The sequence below is a fragment of the Pelophylax lessonae genome, assembly GCF_965119305.1.
Source record: "Pelophylax lessonae genome assembly, chromosome: 2".
Classification (NCBI taxonomy): domain Eukaryota; kingdom Metazoa; phylum Chordata; class Amphibia; order Anura; family Ranidae; genus Pelophylax; species Pelophylax lessonae.
The window spans coordinates 611,587,631-611,594,635 of record NC_138769.1 but is presented as its reverse complement, the minus strand read 5'-3'; positions in this window follow the sequence as shown (position 1 = coordinate 611,594,635).

Here is a 7,005-nt window from a genome sequence, read left to right as displayed (position 1 = left end):
TTCATACCCCCCTGAGAAGTAACAATGTGGCTCTTGTCTGACCCCACTTTAGGGAGTTGTAAATAGGAGAAATCCTCTCCAAAAAACAGTTTATTTCCCATCTGTCGAATTTCTGTAACCATCAATGTCACTGTCCAACATCATCCTTTGGCAGGATACTCTAGAAAAAAACTTCGATAAATCTAGATTATTATTCTGGATTAATTGAACTACAGGCAGATACAAATCCAGTTATGTGATTAAAATGTATAATTCCGCGCTATGGATCTGATCAATTTATGGCTGCTGTCCCCACTAGGACTAACCACCTGGGTAGCGTCTAAAATAGATATATGCAAAAAGAAAGTGGGTGTTGGCGCTGCTATGTGTTACTTCCAGTTGTTAACTACTATATCCCGTTTGCTTAGATGTTTCATACAGTAATAAAAAATTACCAATCTGGCTACTATAAGTAAATGTATGTATATCACCACACTCTATGTAAAATAAATATATAAAGTCCAATGTCTATATCCAAAATTGGACATGTGCTATATGTGCAAATAATATATGTGCAAAATCTGCTCCTATTGTACAAAAAGCATGTAAATGTGCAAATTCTAACAATTCAGTTAATATTTAAATATACAACCTGTGCAGAACATTACTGATGCAAATCCACCAAAAAAAGTGCAAGTGCTAAAATCCATGTGCATAAAACTCCACTTCCAGTGTTACATAGAAGTGAAATCTTATAAGTTCATAAAAGAGACGTAAAGCGTCCTTTAATTTCACTCTTCCCATGATCTTGCTGCTCCTTGTAGTGCCATCAGTGAAACAACAAACAGCGGTGCTGTTACACTCAGATTAAAATCACGGCATGCAGTGAGCCACAGTGCCTTCACTTGTGTCCCTCGCCTGGTATCACACTCACCAGATCGCTTTCCCCTTATACAGGGGTATCCCAATTTGTGTATATGTCTGGCTTGTAAATTGCCTTCACGGTCTCCTTATGCTCCCCCACGTTTTCAAAGGTATGTTGGTATACTCCCGCATGTGGTCAATGGAACATAGAAGAGACAGCCTCAATAGTGTAAAATCGTAATATACAATTTTTATTAAAAATCAATAGTGCACTTACATTAAAACGTTCAATCATTCACATGTAGTATAATCCAGGATGTCTGGGACGCTATGCGCTCCACAGACACAAACCGGAAGTTGCGCAATGATGCTTGGCCCCGCCCTATGCTTTTTGTCACTCTGTCATCTGGAGCGGCACCATATTGCTGCTCCCTCTGGCTTATATTGTGTGCAGTATCCTGGCAACCTGGCGCATGTGACCCGCGGCCATATTGGATATATTAATAGTAATCTATGCGTACTCTGTGTGGTTCTCCCAGCTTATTAGTTATCATTTTGAATCTGGACCACTTTTAAGTGTATATCATTTTGAAGGGGTAGTGCCCAGGTTGTCACGCTACCTCAACTCTATTAATTTCCAGACAGGACCAACAAAACAGTAATGCATGATTTTCTAAATACCCCATAAATACCAATTGTTCACAGTCATACATCCCAAAAACAGGGCATATGCTGATCGTATATACCATCAACACCAACCGACTGCTAAAGGTACTAATGGTAACCCAAGAGTCATGTGGTCAAATGTAGATACAATTGTAGACCGATATACAATAAAAAAAGAAGAAAAAAAAAGAATAAATCAAAATGAAATAAAAACATAACATAAGAGAATATAAGAAAAGGGAAAAAAAAAAAAATGAAAAAAAATTGATGCCGCTCCAGATGACGTCAAAGTGGCGAAATGTGTAGGCCAGAGCCAAGAGTCATTGCGCAACTTCCGGTTTGTGTCTGTGGAGCGCATAGCGTCGCAGACTTCCTGGAATGTATTACATGCGAGTGATTGAACGTTTTAATGTAGGTGCACTATTGATTTTTAATAAAAATTGTATATTACGATTTTACACTATGAGGGCTGTCTCTTCTATGATTCATTGACAGAATGTAGGAGTATTCCAACATACCTTTAAAAGCAAGGGAGAGCATAAGGAGACTGTGAAGGCAATTTACAAGCCAGACATATACACAAATTGGGATACCCCTGTATAAGGGGAAAGCGATCTGGTGAGTGTGATACCAGGTGGGGGACACAAGTGAAGGCACTGTTGCTCACTGCATGCCGTGATTTTAATCTGAGTGTAACAGCACCGCTGTTTGTTGTTTCACTGATGGCACTACAAGGAGCAGCAAGATTATGGGAAGAGTGAAATTAAAGGACACTATACACCTCTTTATGAAATTAAAAGCTTTCACTTTTATCTAATACTAGAAGCTGAGTTTTATGCACATGCATTTTAGCACTTTTTTCTTGGATTTGCACCAGTAATGTTCTGCACAGGTTGTGCATTTAGATGTTAACTGAATTGTTAGAATTTGCACATTATTGTTTACATGCTTTTTGCACAATAGGAGCAGATTTTGCACATAGATTTTTTGCACATATAGCACATGTCCAATTTTGGATAGACATTGGACTTCATATATTTATTTTACATAGAGTGTGGTGATATACATACATTTACTTATAGTAGCCGGATTGGTAAATTTTTATTACTGCATGAAACATCTAAGCAGACGGGATATAGTAGTTAACATCTGGGAGGTAACACAGAGCAGCACCAACACCCACTTTCTTTTTGCATAAATCTACAAATCCAGTTAGGTTTTAAAAAAAATAAAAATAATTCATGCATTTTTTCAATACCGCTAAAATTTCATAAGACCTTCTCTAGCAAAAGTGTCAAAATAAACAGTGTTTTTCCCACCACTGCAGTTGTTTTAGTGCATGGCTGAAAATGGCAACTGGGACTGAATTGGCTGCTATGGAAAATTCATTAATCAGATTTTGTGTATTCACTGTTTTTAGCCTAATCCGGGGGTTAAAAAAAAAAAGTCTTTGTAAAATTACGGCGCTATTCTAACGTAGCCAAAGCTACTGAGAGCATTTTCAAGCTAATACATACCAGATATCTTTTAAAATTCAATGTTAAAGCTGACCACCAAGCAGGCAGGAACATATACATTTATATATACATTGAAATAGATCTAGACAGCCTTGTCCTTGACCGACGAAGTGTCAGCACACCCTCAAAGAAAACAACCCCTACTCCCCCAGCCTTCTGGCTACAAACAAAGAGTGAGCAGCACACTGAAGAGGTCATCACTTTATGCCAGATTGGCTCCTAGTGCTACCTCTCCCTCTCCCAGTATAAATACTGCTGTACAGAAGATTACAGGATGCTAGTAACAAGACAAATTCAGTCACTTAAGCCAGTTGCATTTAAAAATACTGCACATTTAAAGATTCTTTAATGAATATGTGATTACATTCATGTGTGTCTCTTAATATCAGCCTGGGATACCTGTTTAATTAAGAGATGTTCCATATTATTGAGAGGCCTTCATTTGATCATCTTTCCTGTTGGACCATAAGCCTGCATGGAAAGAAATATTTGGCCTGAAATTGCTTATTAAAATGTTTGTTGCCCAGGTGTGTTTGGCTTTTAATCTTTCTGAGCCTTATGTTGCATGGAGACCTTAGGTTAAGTTACTTGAACCTAAAAAAAAAAGTGTCAATTTCACTAAAGCATATTAAATGCTGTATTTTTCACTACGGCTTTGCTATATTTTGCTATCACAATTTAGGGCAAAGTGACAGTCTCTTTAAACCTCACCACCTCAATAATCAATTGTTCCATTGGAGTTGCTGTAATAATACCTGGTGCTTATGGGTATGAGAGTGCATGTGACCTTCTCTCATGATGCAGTGCTCAGGCCTAAAAATCATCAATTCAGTAATTTCCGAAAAAATCCGACGTAGACTTTACAAGGGGTTATGACTGGAGAGCAGCGAAATGACAGGAGAGTGATGGGAAGGTCAGAAGTGACGGGAGGGCTGGGAGTGGGTTTTCAAGAGGCTGCCTAAATTAATCTTTTAAAGTGGCTGTAAAAGAATATTTTTTTTTTATTATTTAACCCCTTGGCGCCAGCCGCATGCACGCCTGTTCCTTAGCGCCGAGAGGCCGCATATTTGCGTGAATTTTAAATAAATAACAGCGATGTGCCAAGAGTGTGCGCCCTGCGTGCTCCCGGCATCTAACTGAAAGCTCCCAATCGCATGCAGCATTTTTGAATTACGTGGTCACAAGTTTTTAAGCCACACCCCGCCTCCCAGCATTTTAAATCTCTTAGAGCCATGAGACGTGGCGGGAAGGGGTCAAATAACAAACATGTCTATACTTACCTGCTCTGTACAATAGAATTGCACAGAGAAGCCCTGATCCCCCTCTTCTTGGATGCGCTGCTGGCGATCCTGGCTCCTCCTCTCTTGCTGGTGCCCCCAATGGAGGCACTCGTGCAGGCTCGCTCCCGAGCCCAACTGCTGCGTCCATTGACACAGACAGTGGGACTCTGTCCTGCCCCCTTGACCCACTGCCATCGATCTGCCTAAAGGAAGGACAAAGCCAGCTCTCATGTACAGAGCTGGATCGCATCCAGCTCTGTACATGAGCATCGGACAAAAAACGGATGTAAATGGACAAACGGTTCATTTTGGCATGAAACAATGGCTCTGGGACTCAAATGGTTAAAGACTCGTGGATGTAAAAAAAAACACATATAAAAACTGATGACAAACTGATTTAACCTTCATCTGTTTTTTCTTTGAAAAAAGTTGACTGAACTGATGAAACAAATGGTTCGCATGTGTGAAAGGGGACGAGTCTGTGACACAGAAGGTTTTTTACCTTATTGCATAAAATGAGTTAGGGTAAAAAACCTTGAAGTTTTAGAACCACTTTAAAGCGGAGTTCCACCCTGGGACATTTTTTTTTTATAAAAATACCCCCGGGACAGTCAGGGCTAGTGCATTCCACAACGGCTAGCCTCTGATCTGTCCCGGGTCGCACTTACCTGCAAGAATAAATACTTACCTTGAAAATGTCTTGTCCAGCGCTGCCATCTCAGGTGTGGGCAGCGTAAAGCTAGCGCGATCCTCTTCTGTGTCCTCTTCCGTCTTCTTCAGTCCCACGATGCACTGCACCGGCCCCGCCGTCACTGCCGGTGCCACAGCGTCATCCCTGCACAGCTTCTGGGCATGCCCAGAAGCTGTTTAGCAAGGTATGACGGCGCCCGCACCGGAACGGACGTTGGGCCGGTGCAGGCGCATTGATTTCTGGGAGCGATGACGTTCAGCTCCCAGGAATCATTGCAAGCCAGGAAGTGACGAATCGCCGTGGCCGCCGAGGGGAGGAAGAGGAAGTAAGGTAAGTATATTTTTTTCTAAACCAGGTAAGTAAAAAAAAAAAAAAAATTGCGATTATCCATTTGTTTTTCAGGTGACCCGGAGCGAGAAGATGGAGGTAAGTATAATTTTAGGGTGGAACTCCGCTTTAAAGTTTTGTTTTTTTTATTTTTTTACACCACAAGCTTGTACTGGTGATAATTGTGATGTTCTAGAAGTTGCCTATTGAGGAACACAAAAAAAAAACGAAGTAATTCCAAGTTGAAAAAAAAAAAAAAAAAAAAACACAATAGAGATTCATGAGAAATATAAGCTTTTCATGCCTAAATAACTACTTTGTGGAAAGTCCACAGCTTTATGTATGTGTAATGAATTTTCTAAAGAGAAAATCGCCAAAAGGTAACAATGAATGCACTTAATATATCTCATACAGCTTAAAGAACTGGCCCAACTGATGCCACAGTGCAGGTCACATAATCTCAACCTTTTATACAATAAACCAGCCTTCCTAAATAAAGAAAAAAAATAAACATAAATTCTCAGTGCACTCAATACATCATTTTTTTCATATTTGGAGTTGAGAAGGTGATTCTACATTTAAAGCCTGAAAATTCTGACCGATTTCTGACTAAACCAAAAACCCACAATAATGGCAGTTACAGAGGACTGCTTAATAATCAGAACTTACATTCTTCTGGAAAAATTACTAGCATGGCAGGGTAAACCAGCACACCAAGATCCATCCAATACAGACTTAAAAGTGGACCTACCCTTAAACTGTCAACCCTCTGCCATACAGGGAATATATTAATTTATGGCTCATTTATTAATATTTTAAACAGTATCCATTTAGTTTTATTAAGCTTCCATGGTTTCCACAATGCCAGAGAATGCTGACATTTTCTTGTTGCCATATGGGAAGTGAAGGGATAATTTAATGTTGCATTCATATGAAAAAAGAAAAAAAAAATGATACCGCGCTAGCAAATCCTGAAAGCGGCCAGCACTACAGAGGACAATCCATGTAAATAATATAGCAAAGAATGTGTAGCGCTAAACCTTATATAAATAATGTGTCCATTACATATGAATAAACATAAATGGTAAAAAATTATAGCCAATAAAATAAATTTAAAATAAGGTCCAAAGTGATATAAAGAAGTCTTCAATATGTAATCCAGGTGAATTCTCAAAACATTGTGAGTAAAGTGACCACCACCAACAACAGGAGGGGGCTTACCAGAATATGTGGACCCAGTTTGGCATATGCCTAGTGGGTCAGTAAAATAATTGATATACACATATCTATCCATTAAAGGAGAAGGTGGTAGAGAGGTTGAACCCTGCTTTTCACTCTGAGGGTAATATTTTTATATGGTTTTACACTATGTGGAGTCTCTTTATCCTTTGATTTAGCTTAACTGGAGAATATTCTATCCATACTTGATTGTACAGGCTGGCCTTCAGACTGGAGCTGTTCACATCATAATAGGATATCCATGCTTATTACCATCAGAGTGAAAAGCAGAGTTCAACATCTCTACCACCTTCTCCTTTCCTGGATGGATGTATATATATCAATTCTTTTACTGACCCACTAGGCATATGCCAAACTGGGTCCACATATTTTGGTAAGCCCCCTCTAGTTGTCGGTGGTGGTCACTTTACTCACGGCGTTTTGAGAATTCACCTGGATTATA